This window comes from Pieris rapae, chromosome 11, assembly GCF_905147795.1.
Source record: "Pieris rapae chromosome 11, ilPieRapa1.1, whole genome shotgun sequence".
In the NCBI taxonomy this organism is placed as follows: domain Eukaryota; kingdom Metazoa; phylum Arthropoda; class Insecta; order Lepidoptera; family Pieridae; genus Pieris; species Pieris rapae.
The window spans coordinates 4,303,649-4,323,075 of record NC_059519.1 but is presented as its reverse complement, the minus strand read 5'-3'; the positions used below and the strand labels follow the sequence as shown (position 1 = coordinate 4,323,075).

Sequence of the window (19,427 nt, the reverse complement as noted above, 5' to 3'; positions counted from 1 at the left end):
TGATCACTTATTTGCCTATTAGAAAAACAAAGTAATTAGAAACAGAAATCCAGAGGCCTACACCTAAAAACTTTGTAGCGCTGTTTTTCTCAGAATTTTCTGCTTTCGTTCAAAGAGCAGGTTCAGCTGTGCCTTTGTTATAGGGATTATATTGTCTTCGTTATTATCTAAAACTCTTAAGGTCGGTGATGTCTATGTCAGGCGTTTAAATGAGTGATTCTCTTTGAAGTCCTGAAGAAAGTACTAAATGCGAAAATATTAATTGTAGCTATTGAGCTAAAAGATTATAATGATACGAAAAACCTAGACTAAGGCGGATCAAACAGGTGGTTACAAAGAGTAAACTCATTACACACCAGTGAAGCGAATAATTAAATATAAATAACTTTGAAAAGTCAAGGTGAGATATCTTCGTTTCTTGCCACGTTCTCTAATCTCAGAGCTCGTTTGTTTCGTGAAATGAAACACCTATCCCTCCCCCCCTCCACTCGACTCACATTACACATCACAAGACTGACACGCTTCAGATTGAGTCGTATTAAGGAATTTTATTTATATTCTATAAATTCTTGATCCAAAAATAATTGTTCACGTATTTTCCTTTGTGATTGTCTTTTGATATTCTTGCTTCGATATTTAAAATATACTGCGTATGTGTACAATTATTATCTCTGAAACATTTATTATTTGAGCTTGATTGTATTTTGTTTTCTTTTTAGAAAGCGTTCCTGAATGGCGATTGTCTATGAAAGCAAAATGTCGTTGTTGTTGTTGGCGTTCGCTGTTAACATCTGTATTGCACCTAGGTACTACGAGCATTCTAAATAAATGTTGCGTGCGTAAAATTCTCTTTATGAAAAACAACAACAAAACTCAGATGACAATCTTAAATAATAAAATTTCCTCCGGATAACGAGTATTCCATTTGCGTAGAACATAATCTCTCAGTGATCCTATATTATTGAAAAAGCGAAGCCTCTTGTGGGTCAATAGGAGTGATTAAGGGTAGCGGGACGTCTTATGAAGGACGCATTAACTTGATATCTATATTTTCTTTACCCTGATGAGTATAAACGAATGCTTAACCCATACTTTAGAGCCCTTCAAACTTTTAGCTGGTCCTTTGAAAATATACTATACAGGAGATAACCATTTAATTACTCCATATCTGTTAAAAAGGTCCGATTTGTGTCCAAATGATATGTTTGCATTATTATTTATTTTATTTAACACATATTTTGTACAATGTACAAAAAAATAATAATACAAATACACGTACAAAAAATATTAGTATAGAATCAACATGCTTTTTAATAATATCACAACACTCAATCCCTCATATTATACTTTAAGCAGTATATTCTAGCTTAAACTTTGTCAACTTAAAACAAAATACAATATTACGTTCAAGCTTATTTGTATATTTTACTGGAGTTTTAATTGTTAGCGTTTATTATGAAAGCTTTAAAGTCGTAAATTTGTAGAACTTATTACGAAACTTTAACGATAGTCAGAGAGCACGATATGTGCTTAGTACAAGCTGAGTGCTAAGTTAAGTAATGAAAGTTCCGAAGTCTTATTTGAAATCCGAAACCCGACCTGGTTTTGAGACTTTTAAAGTCTTATCACATCACATTCGAAACCTAATTTATAATTTTGTATACTGGATATGAAAGTTGCAGCGTTCAGAAGTTTAAAATTGCTTTTGACTGTATATTACTATACTTGAACAAAATTATAATGAATAAATTAGTATCATCAATCTGTTTGCTTCGAAATAGTTTATCACGGCAGTAATTATGTAAATCTTAAACAGAAAGGGGAGGTAATAATTGAAAAAATTATAAATACTTACTAATCCTTATCGACATTATAACTATGACTTATTACAGAATCATTCTGAAACGGCTAAGCGTTAGGGTCTGTTCGTTTCCTTGGAAAAAATGGAATATACATCATTGAAAATGTCCTTAGTATGTATACATGTACATTTTTTTCTGGTATTATGTACCGATGGATTTTTTTTAATCTTTCGCAATCATCTCCAGCTTTTGCAGTGCAGGGAAAAATCCCGGTTCAAAGACGAAGTTTCTGTCATGTCTTTGAATCAAAATTCAGTGTTCTCCTTATAAAGAAAGATGACTAAATGAATTCAAGACAACGATACATCAATGAATTATTGATACAATTATTTAAAGAAGTCATATGTACTAAACTACTTTGTACAGTTATAACATAAATCGTAAACCCGTTATTAATATCCCAAAAATAACTGTCAGTCACAATTGAGCTCATTGAACTCAAGAACCATGTCGATTCAAATGTCATTCACCCGTATTGTTTACTAAGATACAATACAAATCCAATATTTATCCAACACAATATTTATTGAAGAACGTTCTATAATTGGCGACTCTTCCAGTTGCGTTTGTCGTATTGATGTTATTCTAAATGAAAATACTTTAATCAAAATTTATAATGACACAAATATAATGCAATGGTAAACGCGTGTTAAAATTGGCTATTTGTGATATCCGAATGAAATCATCGTTTTATAATTCCATTTAAAATTTACGGTACACAAAGGCAATAATTTTAACAGTTTTGCTGCAAACGAAACGAAATGAAAAACATTTTCAACTTGAGTGGCAGACGTATGTTTCCAACATACATACTTCACCGTGTACGAGCACGTCAATCGAACAAAATTTAATTTTACTCTTATACAGAGCTTTTAAATCACGAAATAATTGGTCTTCACAGGCACAATATACTAATTTAGAACATTCGGCAGCCTGTTTGGTATAATTATTGGTTATTAATTATGGTATGTGTTTTCATGATGTGACGAGTCAATAATGAATAACGGAATAACTTAAATGTTAAAATAAGGTGATATTTTAATTATTTAAAGGTAATATAAACGTATTTTCTTCTGTATATTATAGGGTTGAAGAAAAATATTTTTAAATTCATGTTAAATATACATTTGTTAGCCGTAAAGTGAAAGGTTTGCCTTGTTATACAAAAACATGATGAAGTAGCTTCGAGCAGTTTGCATTTCCAATTATTAATAAAGTAAAATGTCGAAGATATACCGCGTCATAAATGCAATAATGTAATAACCGTATATTTTACGAAGTTTTAATCTTAGAACGAACTACCTTTCACAACCTCAAATAGGCACGAACTACGGCAAAAAAATGTTTACTTACGAAGGCGCACAGCTATATAATAAACTACCAACAAATATAAAAAATATTACTTCTTTCAATGCATTCAAAACGAGGCTGGGTGAATATGTCAAACAAAATTACTTTTCATTTCATTTTCTTATAATTGGTTTCTATTCGTGTGTCTTTGGTTAACTTTACTTTTAGGTTTGTTACATGTACGATTTGTGATTATTTGAGAACGACTACAATATTATGTTTACCTGAAGTATTGTTGTCATGTAAGTGGCATTCTTGCCTTTTTTGAGAAAATAAAGTATTTAAACCTAAACTTTTACATCGAAATGTTTAAAAATGCTACGCCGTAGCACACGTAGGACTTATATGACAGATTGCATACATTCATATTTAGGGTCTGTTTCACAATGTATGGATAAAGTACCAAATAGCTAGGCAACACTTATATTATTCGGAAGAAAAAGTTCCGAAGAGAAACTTCACTTTTCATGACGAATCGCGCTTTCTGACAGTCGTGAAACGCAACAATAGTGTTTATCCTACCAATAAGTAATAAATAGCTTATTTTAAACTTATCCGGAAATTGTGAAACTGACGCTTAAAATTTATAAAAATACTAGTAGAAATCTCGCTTCTCTTTAAACTACACGATGTTACTAAACTACGCCATTTTGAAAAAAATAAACTTGAATGTTTTGTCCTTATCACAATACCAACACATGAACATAAATAGATTATCACGCCCCATAAATTTTGTGACGTAAACTTTGTTAAGTAGATTTGTTGCATACGGTTAGTATTTTTGTTTTTCATAACTGCTGTAGATATTTTTTTAGAATATTAAGTGCAGCAAAAGTTTTCTGTAGCACTTGCAAAATAACAAATACATAACTAATACCTTGGACAACTATGTTACTAACTAGACGACACTGTTAATTAAAAGAAGTACTAATTGGCATCGCTTCATAATTGTACAAATTGATTGATATAAGTAGTGGGTGCTATAAACCTATTTCATCTAGTTCACTTATCCTCCGGTACGAATTGGGTCTACCCCGTTAGAAGAAATCGAGTTGTATTCTTGTAAACCCGTTTTTAACAATTCACAAATTAGGAATACAGGAATACAAATTTAATAAAGTTATTCAGATTAATTTTATAACAACACAATTTAAACAGTTGCAATGGTAAGCCGAACAATTATGGGCTTGACAAACCATTGTGAACTTCACAATTCCGACAAATTACTTGAGAAATACTACTCAAACTAATTTTCAGTATGTTACTTTTTACATATCCACATCCAAATTACATGTGAGGACAAACAATGCAAACCGTAACGAATGTAGACAACAACGGGCTATACGTTCACGGTGGCTGCATCCATTTGTATAGCGTGGAGCACAGATGTGTGGCTAGCGGGTAAATCTAGCTGAAGAAGGAAATGGCTTCATAAACATAGACCACTTGTAATTGCCGTCTGTCCTTTAAGTACAATTGTACACACGAATTTATTTTTTGTTACATGTTAACATATTAACCGTCGTGCGTTCTTATTAGTAGATATCTTAATATTAGTAGAAATGTAAGTAATTTATCGTTAGGAAACATCCGAAAATTCAAGATATGCATTCATATCAGAAGCTGAAGAATTCGAATACAAATTTGTAGTGATACCTACTTTGTTTTAATTTGAATTAGTGACCGAGAAAAGACTTTTATTATCTACTAGTAGATTACCAAAAGAACTTCTATAAGCTTGGCAGAGAGACCTTTTACTTTCCGACGGGATAAATGAATAACGTATTAAAACTTACGTAAGTAATAAAAACTTAATAAAATGAATTTGTTCGACTGTAAAGCGCAAATAATTTATTAAATTTAAATATTCTATGTAAGAGAATATATACAAAAAGTGGCTGTACTAGTGCAATCTACACTACTTAACATACACCTGCTGCAAGAGTTTGCTACGAAATTACATTATACAAACATTACACTTTCCCACTTCAATTATATAAATAAGATATTTTGTAAGAATACAAAATAGAAAGAATTATTTATTCAAATCTTACATTCTTATTTCAAAACTTATTATATCTGTAAATAAACGTGCTGATTTATTTAAAAGAAGTTATATTATCAAAGTTAAAATCACACATTGAATGAAAATGAAAGTGTTATAACTAAAGGACATGCCAAATCAATATTTTGATTTTGATTTGATTATTTAAGCAAGTAGCCAGCCAGTCCACCAGCTCGAAACAATTATTTAGTACCGCTGTAAAATTCGATTCGAAATTTACAGCGGTACGTCAGGTAATTAAAATTAATTTTTGAGACAAAAAATAAAAACTTTTTTCATAAAAAAATGACGCTGATAAAATAGTATGACCGGTACACTAATATGTACAATGTACATGTACAGTACATACAATAGATGTTTCAGTAATATATGAGATTTCTGGGATACCTATCTATCATTCAAATCGACGTTTGTTCGGAAATATATTCGGGACTCCCCAAAAAATATGTGTCTGGATCACACGTTAAGTGTCGGTCGTAAAATAAATGCTGATCTATTGAAGATCAGATAACCGGCACGGATGCAGTTATATTGGATCTCAAGACCCTTTGGGATACTTTACGGGCTTACGTGTTGACGCCCGATGACTCTGTACCTCTGAGACATTGAATTATTATAGTCTATACTATATAATATTTAAAACAAAGTATTTTTTTTATCAGGAGGCTCACCTGATGTTAAGTGATATCGCCACCCATACACACTCTCGATATTAGAGGGCTCGCGAGTGCGTTGCCGGCCTTTTAAGAATTTGTACGCTCTTTTCTTGAAGGACCCTAAGTCGAATTGGTTTAATAGTAAAAAAAGTTTGTAACGAAATCATATTCTTGTGATTAAGACATTCATATTTTAAGAGAACTAAATAGATGAGTGTCGTATAGATTTACGAGTTTAGTTTATTTTGATACGGTAATCTGGCTCAGAATCGAAAGTATTTACCTATTTTTTTATATGCTTTACTTCGCTAATACCTCATATAATAAAGATTATTATTTTCGGTTAGATTAAGAACATCAAGTTCAAATATTTAATTAGGTTACTAAGTTGCTATATTCAACGAGTTACTATTAATTGAGCCCACAAATAAAATACGTGCATTTTCTGCAAGGAAAACTATCATAACATTTATCAAGACTCTAAAGGTAATGAGCCGTTAAGACATATTGAAAGCATGACTCAAACTTAGGACATAAAATCTGTAAGCCCCATTGCACTTTAGCTCCCAGATTTAAAGTACAAAGTTTACGAAATGACGTATAAAGTGAATCTATGCAGGATCAAGCAAACTAAACTGCATTTCCATCTAGTTCGTTTTACATTTCTGCTTTAGGTTCCCGTCCTAAGTTTTTGTGCTCAAAGGAGAAGCGTTGTAAAGCAATGAGTTAAAATAGACGGATGTTTTCCAGTGCATATGGCGATGGTATTACGAAGTTGGCTCGGGTCTCGGGTCGCTAACCGACAGTGCACTTACAAACTTTGATACTTTGAGTAAATAAAAGTTCTCTCCGAGAAAACGTAGTTTGAGAGGTTTGTGATCAAAGAGCAGTTGTTAGCTATTAATTATCTACTTAGATTAAACTCGATACAAATTGCTGTCATGGACGTGAACAGACTAGTGGTGCATCAATTTATTAGAAAAGTTTTAATGTACGATCGTTACAAGTATTTTACAGTAGAGTATTTTATATTTATACATGTGTAAAACGTGCGTAGAATATCTGTTTAAAGGCATATTTTTACGTATTCGCACAGTTGACTATAATTATAGTATTGTCTTTTATTAACATAACTATTACACATTTAAAGAAAAACACTTTTTCACAAATTTAAAAAAACACACTCACATTTAAACAAATTTAAAATTATGTTTAAATAATTATTTAAAGTTTAAAAACAATAATACATAACTTTAGTCCGTAAAAAAAGGGTTTTTCTTTGACTATAATTATTTCAATATTCTTAGCCGGCATAGTAAAATTAATAATAATAATTTTAAAATGAAAAATACAATAACTAAAACAAATTTAGAAGGTTTAGCAGTGCACTTTTCCTGCTGGCAAAATTTCCTTGCTTTTAGCGATACTTATGCGTTGAGCGAGAAAAGCACCCAGCTCTGAAGTCACCGATACTATAATGCCAACTTAAATTTTAATTTACGCCTTTAGTCTTGAACCCGACGGCCCAAGTTTCTCTATTCCATAGCGAACAAAATTAAAGTTGGAGGAACGGCTCAGTGGATTTTTGACTAAATAAATAAATAATAAATCAGTGGCGCTACAACCTCTTTAGGTCTTGGCCTCAGATTTTTGAATCTGTTTTATGAACATTTTTTAAAGGCAAGTAGGTGATCAGCCTCCAGTGCCTGACACACGTCGTCGACGTTTTGGGTCTAAGAGATGTCGGTTTTTAAATAAATAGACATTGATAAATAATGATTGATAAAAATAAATCAGTGCTGATAACACTCAGAAAAAATCAACACATTCAGTTGATCGATTCCATCTGACTCCTAGGTGATAATTTAACCTGTCCCATCCTGTCACGCCCTGTCAGCTCTGTCAAGTGTCATCTGTCCTGATGACACATTGTGACACGTCTCGCTTTTATGATGGGGCGACGAAATTACCTTATTGAAATACAATTTCTTATTTATACAGTTCATTTATAAATTGAGAATAATATTTGTTCTTACTTAAAACTGTTTACAAAAATTTTGTTTGTGTTCATATTTTTGTTTACACAAGCTAACCGCGAGTCTTGCATTATATTAATTTTAGATAAAACCTTGTCAAAATATTACTTGCCAATGACCTATTCGTAGACAATGACCCTATTTAAAGTCATTACCTAGTAATAGTGTTTACAGAACAGAGATAGCTTGTGCCTGTGTCTGAACAACGCGATAAAGTAGTGTTTATGTTTGTCCCTCCGTAAATAATGGAGATTTAACTCGCTTTACGACCGCCCGCCCGCCCTAGCGCTCGCGTCATTGACAATTTATATTTTATGTGATTTATATTAGTAATTATATTTGTTTGTGTTTTTTGTATCATTCAATGGCAATGCACATTTTTACGGAACATTGTTTTTGTACGGTACATACATTTGTAAAGAGACAACAATAGGAAAGAGTAATCTTACACAAGTGTATTGTAATGTATGTGCCGAATGTCTTCGTGTGGGACTAGGATAGACAACAATAACTAGTGTTTGACTTATTCACTTATGGTTTTCTTTACATATTATATATTTTCCTTAAAGGTTATTTGATTTTTTTTCCCTCAAAAACCATTCAGATATGTTTAAGAAAAAATATAAATCTATTGAGTGTATCACGTAATTTTCTCGATAACCTTCGCTGATTACTATTGAATGCCGGTTTGTTTAGCAGACTTGGCGCCTTGCCTTTAATCCATTAACAAAAGCCTTGATTATGGCTTATTTTGTAATAGTGATTTTTTCGAATTAATCGAGCATTTTCTACGAGTTCATTAACCTTTATTGATGTAACATAGCATGTTCCAAGTTCAGGTACTGATAATAAAATAAACTATGCATTTCACAGGTTTAAGCAGCTGAGGTAGTGTGCGACTTTGCTAAATTTTTTAATATGTCACATGTATGGCAAAAGAATATATATCTATATAAATAAATATCAATTTATGTGCATACTAGGTTTCACACTCATAGGAAAAGAGTGTTTATGGGCGGCAGTATCACTTAACATCAATTGAGCCTCCTGCCCGTTTGCACCCTATTCTATATAAAAAAAAGAAAAACAGAACAACATCGACCAGTGAAACTTAGTGTTAGCTTAAACCAAATGTCGATGAAGCGACAATAGAATTCCGGGTAAAGTACCGAATTCCTGTAGGGAAACAATCTATTGACACGATGTGTTAACAATATATATTACAAAAACAAATCTAAATTGAACGCACGTCAGAGAGATGTAAAGATGAGAGGCGGACGGCCTGTTAGCGCAAATTGTGTTTTTATGTTTTAGAAATGGCTGAATCAGAGCTTTTACAATAATATTTCAGTGAGATGATTTATGGAATTATAAATAGCTATACTGCTTTTAATGTCCCTGTAAGTGATATGACGACATACATTATTTTCAGCTGATGAATATTAGAGGGATATGAGAGTAACTTAAATTGTTCAGTGAATATATAGGTAGCAGTTTAATATTTGGGAAAATTAAAAATTACCTGATTAGGTTTTTTGCAATAAATTGTAACAGAATACAATTTAAAAATATATAAATTTATTTATTTTGCACAAAGATGTACCCAATGTGTCTTAAACCCTTGCTTTTATATTGCATTCATTTTGTCTTGTTTTCATTGATGATCTTTGCCCTATCATAAATTTTCCGGATATGAGATATGATAATTTCGGCCTTCACCACCGGAGCAAGTGATAATTATCAGAAAAAGTGTCACACACATGACCTTAGGATTGAGAGTGACGACTTCAGCCAAAGCGTACATAATTTAATTGAATAATAAAAAGAAAAATTCACACAGAAAAATTATACGATACACAGGCACAACCTATTTATTAAAAATAAATGACTAGCTGTTGTATGTGTGTGTTGAAACGGAAAACATAAATATACATGCATACCTATGTTACGGAAATGTCATGAAATATTTTTTTTAGAATTTGATTCTGTTTTACCAGATCAATTTCTACATAGAAAATCGATTACATTAATATAATTTTGTATGATTATCACTATCATGGTTAAATTGGCCGGAGTCTCACCTGGTAATATCTGAAGTGATCACACTATAGAGGCAGGAGTTTGCGTTTTATTAATTATTATTTTGAAATCCTGAGTCTAATTGGATAAAAAACATTCAGTATAGGGTTCCACCTAGTTCACGGCAAAACTTTCTTCGGCAAACTTGGCAGAGATTTGAGTAATATTTAATTTTGCAAAGAATGAAAGAAAGTTGTTCCATAATTATTGATTTAAAAAAGTGTTATTAAATCTTTACACGTCCCTATGGCGCTACCCTTATAGGTCTGAACCTCAAATTTCTGTATGTGATCATTTTGAATAGGTCAATTGGTGATCAACCTTCTGTTCCTTTCACCGGATTCCTCGCGATATTTTTCACATTCACATAATTTCTTAATAACCTTTAAAGAGCTCTTCGAAAAGAAATAGGTACTTGTTTATAGCCATATTATGGGCTATAATTGTAGTTTTCATTTAACACTTTTGTTCTACAATGATTGACGTCACACGGCGGCCGTGCGCACGCGCATTGTTTATTGTGATAGCAATGATGGATGAGGGAAACGTTAACAATCGGGCCGTGTTACTTATTGCCAGCGTTCGATCTTAGTGTTTCAACATCCTTAGTTTTAGCTCAACAGGTACAATAATGTGTTATTACAACTTACAGGAATCATCTAGATCATTCTTTCTATGTGATCATACATGAGCTGATAATGTAGGTATTAGTGAATGGATTGCTCGGCCTTGGGTTATGGTAGGGAGCTCAGGGTCGAGGTCGAGATCGACGTTCCTCACTATGTATAGCAACCACGAATTTGTTATTGACAAGTTTCTTGGCCTAACCCGTCTAAACGTCTACAGCGTCATAGAAGCCGTCGAAGAAGATATAAATATTTACTATAATATTTATGGATTTTAAGCTAAAAATGCTTGATGTTATGATAAATTACGTTTAAAATTAATAGTAAAAATGGTTTTTATGTTATTATCGACAAATCAATAGCTGTCAATGTCAAACAACATTGACAAATAAAAATAAACAACTGTAAACGTTTTTTGAAATAATTCGACTTTGATGTAAATTGTAGTGAAAATGGTAGTTGACTCGCCATTCCTCTGACACAATAAATTTATTTTAATAATATTGACTATGAGATTACTATACCTTTATGTAATAGCCGTTGTACATATATATATATATTTATATTTATGGTAATATTGGCAAATCGAATGTACCACAAGTATTAGCGGTTAACTGAACAGACTTTGACGTTGTTAATTTATGAGCTCTGTGACAAATTGTGATAATGGCATCTGAAACCAACCCATTGCTCACACACACATAATCATTGACTATTCCTAATTCAAAAAAAGGATGCTAAATATTTTAAATTTAGAAAATGTGATGTAATTGAGCGTACGAGGCTGTGGGCCGATAAAACCTACCGATCTGTGAAACTCTTTGTGGCGATACAACTTTGGCCGTTCACGGAGTAACATACGCCATTACAGAAGTAAAGCTAGGATATCCAAAACACTATACACGAATTATATAATTTCTTCAAAAAAATCAATAGTGATGTATTTTAGACAAGAAATACTGAGAGATACAAAATAACAAATACAATACTACTTTTTTCTATATTACACTAATAATAAGAATAAAGCCTGTTTATGTTACACTTATAAACATACTTTTGAATTTGATTAAAATGATGTTTCGTTCAAATTACATAAGTAGTAGAATAATAAGGACAGAACATGCCAAAACTTAATTACTATTTAGTATATGAGGAAGAGAATTATATCTATTGTGTAACCTATTGTTTCAGATGCTGTGAGTGGCCTGACGTGACATTGACGTCTTAAGATTACTACCTCAGACCCGAAATAAAAGGTGAGAAACTATTTCAATAATCATAATCTACTTTTTTATAAATCTAGTCTTTATAACAGTTCTGTTTGGGCACCGCACAAATTTCGAATTAAGTTGAAAGGTACCATGAATACAATTACTCAAAATTTCAGAAATACAGCAGAATATTTCAATACCATTTTAATACTAGATTTGCAGCAGTAGTTTTACAAAAAAAAAGGATTGTATAACATAACTGGCTATTATGACGAGCGCCTTTCACTTTATCCCTACTCCGCGGCCGACCGTCACGCGACATGCAACACACAGACGAAAAAGTTTGAGACGGTGTATTTGTTTTTAAATAATGAATGATGTACCATTTTAGGTGATAATTTTGAATTCTTTTGTAATGAACCCCATATAACAGACATACAAATACAACGAATAAATATAAAATAAAAAAAATATATTTACTCGAAGAAATATAATTGTCATTTGAGACTTGGCTAAAATAGAAAAGCCCATTTGTACATTCTTGATACGAATTGTATGTGATAACGATATTTTAATTGAAATAACCCGAGACAAACAAACAAAATATCTTTATTCATCTAGGCAAACAAGTACACTTATTAACGTCAAAAAAATTAAATTAATTGTTAATTTACATTTACTACCAGTTCGCAAGTCGAGGGCTTAGAGCGGGCAAGAAGAACTAGCAAGAAACTTTCCGCCACTCTTTTCAATCGCCAAGTTTTTCATACAAATTGTTTGATCTGGAGCAAATCAATCCCAAGGATTAGGATTGGGAGGATAGAATAGATGTGGCGCTGGTAACCAAATATTAATAATTTTTGCCTATATTTATAGCTATATTATGCTAAATTTGGTTAATTTTAATAATAAACACAAGAGAAGCAGTAACAATAACAAAATATAAATTACAATTACCAATATTGCTATATTTAAATGCAAATCAAATACAAACATATCGGCTCATTGATGCGTTGTGTATTTATCGTAAACAGCTAAATATATCATTAAATAAAGTTGTATGAAATGATTCATACAAATTTTTGGAAATTCGCTTCACAAATGTTACTTTCTAGAATTTTTCCAATTTGCCTTCTGTATCAGAAACAATCGATTTTTGAGGCAATCTGGCCTCGTTGCAATATTTTCCTTACTGTACCAGCAAGTGTACATTCCCCTCAGAGATACTTTAGGTGCACACGTCGGCTTTTAACTTTATAACTTGTAAAATTTAATGCCAGTGCATAAGTATCAACGTATATTTTTAACGCATTTCTTATCATTCGTTTTTTTATTATCAATAGTAGCCGTTTATAAGATAGATAGCTCAGATACTATCGCCTGTTTTAACAAAAATATAAGACTTATTGCTTTCCTGCAATAACCGCGTAATGTTACGAACGTATTTTAAAAAATATCCTTTGACAGTTAAATTTTGAAAATCGAACTTACAAGATAAAAATAGAGAATTTTTTTGATTCCCATTTCCAAAAGGTAGTTTCATTTAGAGAAGAATGGGCAAGAAAATTCATACTTACTATTTATGTAAATACACAATTTTCCATGTACCTACCTATAATAAAAGAAAAATAATGCAGCATATAACTAAATTATTTAATTAATACATGGTGCTCACATATTTACAAATTTTCAACTATAGATTTCACATTATTATTAAACTTACGAAAACGTTATTTAAAAGAAAGGTATCGCAGGGAGAAGGCGGGCAGTACTTTAATGATATTCATGTGAGTTGTAGAAACAATATACAATTATGCGCCAAAAATACAACGCAAAGTTCATATTTGGCAGACATTTTGGTATATGACTGTATTGCTTTTACCCATCATACTTTATTAAACAAACATGACCGCACTGACAAGCAAATTTTTGCAATTTGTTCGATATCACGGTTCACTGTTTGCATGAAAAATTAGTTTTTAACGAGACACCACAGAGGTTTTAACAAACGAATACAAATACTTAGAATCAGCTAATGAATTGTGTCTAATTCGCGTTTTTTACCGTTTATTTTTTTTATGTTTAATTCCTTCGACGAACCTTTAGATGAAAGCATGCAATTAATAGGGCAGAATTTTGCTATATCAAGACTAAGAACGTAAAAACTAAAGTGTTCGATTCCGGGCAAAACATTGTTTGTGACAGTAGGCTATAGTTCAGACTTGAATATTGACTGTCTCTTAAAAACAAATTATAAGGTATTTTGAAATAAATAGTTATCACTACAGAAAAGCGTAACATATAACTCTGTCTTGTTATTAATAAATCATGAAAAGACATCGGAATGCTGTTTACTGTTTGTATTTGATTGATGGGGTGTGCGAACGACGAACACACCTATGCAAGCATTTTGTGATGATTAAATATGAATTTTAGGTGATGTGCAAATTCTATACTAAAGTTTAACGTCGCTGAACAGTAATATACATTATAACAATACTGATACAACCAAAACGTCATTTGCGCACTAGCCAACGGTTGAATTACGTTCCAATAGACGATAGAAGGATAGATATACGCAAAGTAAAACGTTTTGTTGCAACATGAATACTACAGGAATGCAAAAAGATATGGTGAGGTTATTTGAAATGATGAAACTAGAACTCCATGAACAAACCGCAACTATTACCAAGAACGTAACTGAAGGTATCATGCGCACCATAGATGAAAAATTACAACCAATTTTAGAAGAAAACAAATGCCTAAAAACTGAGATACAAAAATTGAACGAAAAGGTTAGACATTTAGAAGATAAAAATAAGAAAAATAATTTGATCTTACACGGTATTAAAGAAACAGAAAAAAATCACCAAGAATTACTTAACACAATAAAAGAAACCTTGAAAAATCTAGATATTAACATCGATAACTACGAAATAAATAACTACTATAGACTGGGAAGGAAACAAGATGAGAAAAAAGTAAGACCAATACTTATAACTTTTACGTCATTCCAAAAAAAGATAACAATATTGAAAAATAAAATGAAAATGTCTAAACATACTTATATAACTGAAGATTTTTCGAAGGAAACGATGGAATTGCGTAAAAACCTGCAAGAAAAATTAAAACAAGAAAAACAAAATGGAAAAGACGCATTCATTCGAAACAACAAAATTGTAATAAGAGAAACTTCAGATACAGAAAAAAGAAAGAGAGAAAACTCGACGTCACCTGACAACATACACTTCGGTGGCTCGAAAAAGATCATTTCTCCTCCTAAACTGCACAAAACGAACGCATTTGAGTATATGAGGGCAAGACTATCACCCACACAACAACATCAACAAGTGTCAGGAGATAACAACAAAAATATAGTAGCCCCTGCAAAACTGCAAAGAACTGACCCATTCGCATGCATGAGGTCTAGATCACATTCTTTGACTGAAACAACAAAACCAAAAGCATAGCAATCTCGAGACACCGGTAACCGGACAAAAACAACAATTACAAGCACAGAACATTTGGAAAAGGAAAATCGCCCCTACCCGGCTGGTCACCGTGGGGCAAGAGACCAATACCCCCTAGGATTGCCCCCTCCCAAAAAACACAACATACAGAAACAAGACAATACACACGAAAACAACGGAAAAGAAATAAATGTCAAAAAATATAAGAGAAATAGTATTTACATAGCAACGCTTAACACCAGGACTCTAAGAACAGACGAATCTTTACAAGAACTGGAATATGCCTTAGGTTTTATAAAGTGGGACATTATTGGCCTAAGCGAAGTGAGGAGAATGGGAGAAAAGATTGAACAACATGAAAACTACATATTATACCATATAGGAACCACACCAGGCCTACACGGTGTCGGTTTCCTTATTAAAAAATGCTACAGTCAATACATACAGTCCTTCATTGGAATATCAGAACGAATTGCACAACTAAATATCAACTTGCCTGGGTATGCAACTGTGTCAATAATTCAAGTATATGCACCGACAGAGCTGACACCAAAAGACATAAAGGATAATTTCTACGAAGACCTGGACAGGACTCTGGCAGATGCACACAAGGCAATCATACTGATGGGAGATTTCAATGGCCAGATTGGTAAAAGATTAACAAACGAAAATAACATACTAGGCCAATTCAGCACAGGAAAAAGAAATGATAACGGACAAAGACTAATACACCTGGCACAGGCACATAACCTTAGGATATTAAATAGTTTATATAAGAAAAACAAAAATAAAAAATGGACCTGGATTTCTCCAGACGGGAACGTGAAAAATGAGATCGATTTCATATTGTCAAATAAACCTAAATTCTTCAAGGATATAACCACAATTAATAAGTTCAACTTTAACACAAATCATCGTATGGTAAGAGGAGCCATTTACCTAAATGAGATAAAAAAGAGGAGACAGTATACTAAGAAAAGAATTACACCAAGTCAAATCCCTCTCACCGTCCCAGAAAACTTGTTGACAACATTGAAAGATAATTTACTGAATAACAACAAGAGTGAAAATATTGAAGGAAAATATAATCTAATAGAAAAAGCGCTGAAAGAAATATCCAGAAAATTATATACCCAAAAAAACAAGACAGATAAAATAGGAGACGAAGCCAGACATCTACTTGAGACCAGGAAAACTTTATTAAAAAACAAGAAACAAAATAGAAAACAAATAACCCAGCTAAGTAAACAAATAAATGAAAAAATTAGGAATCACAGGAAACAAATTAGAAACAGAACTATCCAATTCCACATTGAAAAATCTGGAGGCATAAAGAAAGCTCTGAAAGAACTGAGAGAGAATACCTGTTGGATTCCATCCATCAAAAGCAAGACATCTAATAAGAAAGCAACAAAACGACCCGAAATTATGGAAATAGCAACAACATTCTATAGTAAATTATATGATGATCCAGACTACACAAATACTCAATACCCACAGGAAGAAGACGAAGAAGCTACCCTCCCAATATTAGAATCCGAAGTAAGAACCGCAATACTGTCCCAGAAAAACTACAAAGCCCCCGGAGAGGACGGAATAACAAACGAACTTTTGAAGGAATGCCTAGACTACATAATAAGTGATATTACCAACATATACAACGATATTCTGACTAAAGAAACAATACCGCAACAATGGACATCGTCAACCATCATATTGCTCCATAAGAAAGGCGACAGGGCAGAAATAAACAACTACAGACCGATCAGCCTGATCTCCAATCTATATAAGATATTTGCAAAGGTAATATTGAACAGAATTAGCTCAAAATTACACGAAAATCAGCCGAGAGAACAGGCTGGATTCCGAAGCGACTTCTCAACAATGGATCACATTCATGTCGTCAAACAAATTATCCAAAAGAGCAATGAATACAGAAAGACATACTACTTGGCATTCGTAGATTACAGTAAGGCATTCGACTCTTTGAAACATTCACACATTTGGGACGCTCTACACTCACAAGGAGTGCAACGAAAATATATCAGGATAATAAAAAACATATACAAAGAATCAACGGCAAAAATTCAGACTGAAAGGAAAGGAGAGGCCTTTAAAATAAAAAAGGGAGTACGGCAAGGTGACCCCCTCTCACCAAAACTATTCGCATCTGTACTAGAACACATATTTCGTAAAATTAACTGGGATGAGTATGGGATAAATGTAAATGGCAAAAAGCTCAACCACCTTAGGTTCGCAGACGACCTGATTCTGCTTAGCGAAAACCAAGAGGGCTTAAAAACAATGTTAACGCAATTAGACAGAGAGAGCAGAAAGGTGGGTCTGACTATGAATCTAGACAAAACAAAACTAATGACAAACAACATAAAAACACCTATACTGTTAGATTCAAATCAAATAGAATATGTCGATGAATATACATATTTAGGACAGATCATTGCACCGGAAAATCAAATGCAAAAAGAAATTAACATCAGAATAAATAAAGCTTGGAAAAGATTCTGGTCTCTAAAGGAAGTTATGAAGAATCCACATATGCCCCTTAAAGATAAGACTACATTGTTCAACTCTTGCATACTACCAACTTTAACCTATGGAGCACAAACCTGGGCCCTCACTAGCAAACAGAGTGGAGCACTCAGAGTGTGCCAAAACAAAATGGAGAGGAGCATCCTAAACCTCAAGCTAAGAGACAAAGTTAAACTTAAGAATATAAGAAGCAAGACAAAAGTTATGGATGTCACTCACACAGTGAAAAAGCTTAAATGGAACTGGGTAGGCCATATGGTAAGAAACAAGAAGGGAAAATGGACAAAAGATGTTACTGAATGGTATCCTCGGGATGGGAAAAGAAAGAAAGGAAGGCCAAAAACAAGATGGGAGGACGATATAAGAAACATAGCTGGAACAACATGGCAAAGAAAAGCCGCAGATAGACATGGATGGGAAAGCCTAGGGGAGGCCTATGCCAAAAGGCAAACTGATACCGAAAATTGAAATAAATCTAATGTATATTTGTATCAGGTTAATCAGTAATAAAGGCTATTTTTATTTATTTTTTTTATTTTATTTTTAAATATGAATTTTCACAACAGGCTAAAATAAATGTTATATATAAAAGATATTTAGACAATGAAGGAAACTTGGACTATTTACTCAAAAGAGGACTTTCTCGGCCTAAGTTTCAGTCTCCGAGATATATTTTGACAAACAGTTACGTTTTTAAAGAATTTATTATCAATTGTGTACTTTTACATAATTTTAACATTACAATGATACTAAACAATAAATTAACTTTGCGCCTACTGAATGCTGTCTCCGATACTACCGACATCTTAGTTTATTCTAGATATTCTGTTTTAGATATTATTTAAATATATAAAACAAAGTCGTTAGTTAGTTACACCATTTATAATTCAATATGTAAAAATGCCATTCTACTTTAGCAATGGCAATCAATAAAATATTTCTGTATTATCAAAGAAAGTTGTATTAATTTATATATTACCTACATTAAATACTAAATTTACTTGAAGAATTACCACGTCGCCAAGGAGAGCTGTAACATCTGAGCTCCTCTGTGGAATAAAATGTGAATAGATAGAATAAATACTTACTAGACTACTACATAGAATAAGTACTTTACTATATGTAAAGATTTATTAATGGCGTAAATAGAATATTATATTTAGTAAGTTAGTAATAAGCTGAAATCTTTCTTTAAATAAAATAAAATAAGAAATAAAAAATATTTTAGACTGTTAGGCGGAACGAAGTTCGCCAGGTCACCTAGTCTATTTTGTATATTTAGTGGCTGAGTTCACAAGAGTTGCTTGCTATATTGTTAGTTATAAGATTTAGGCGTATAAGTTTAATTTTTTAATCTTTTTATGTAGGATAATTGGTGTGGGTGTGTTATTTTGGAGTTCTATCGAATTAGTAGTAACTGTTAAGATAGAAAAATGTAGTGGAATAAATAAATAAATCTATAAATATTACACATAGATTTCATTTTTTTTTACAAAATCGCATTGGAAAAAGTGTATGTATT

At 32.3% G+C, this 19,427-nt stretch overlaps 1 protein-coding gene across 2 annotated transcripts in view; it reads left to right on the top strand.

Annotated features, from left to right (window-relative positions):
- The window catches only part of LOC111001461 (somatostatin receptor type 2), a 74,633-nt gene that overhangs the window by 52,540 nt on the left and 2,666 nt on the right, over nucleotides 1-19,427 (top strand). For both annotated transcript variants that reach the window (XM_045630122.1, XM_045630121.1), the window contains one exon: nucleotides 11,866-11,930. The gene's annotated coding sequence lies outside the window, so the exon portion shown is untranslated. The remainder of the gene's footprint in view (nucleotides 1-11,865; nucleotides 11,931-19,427) is intronic.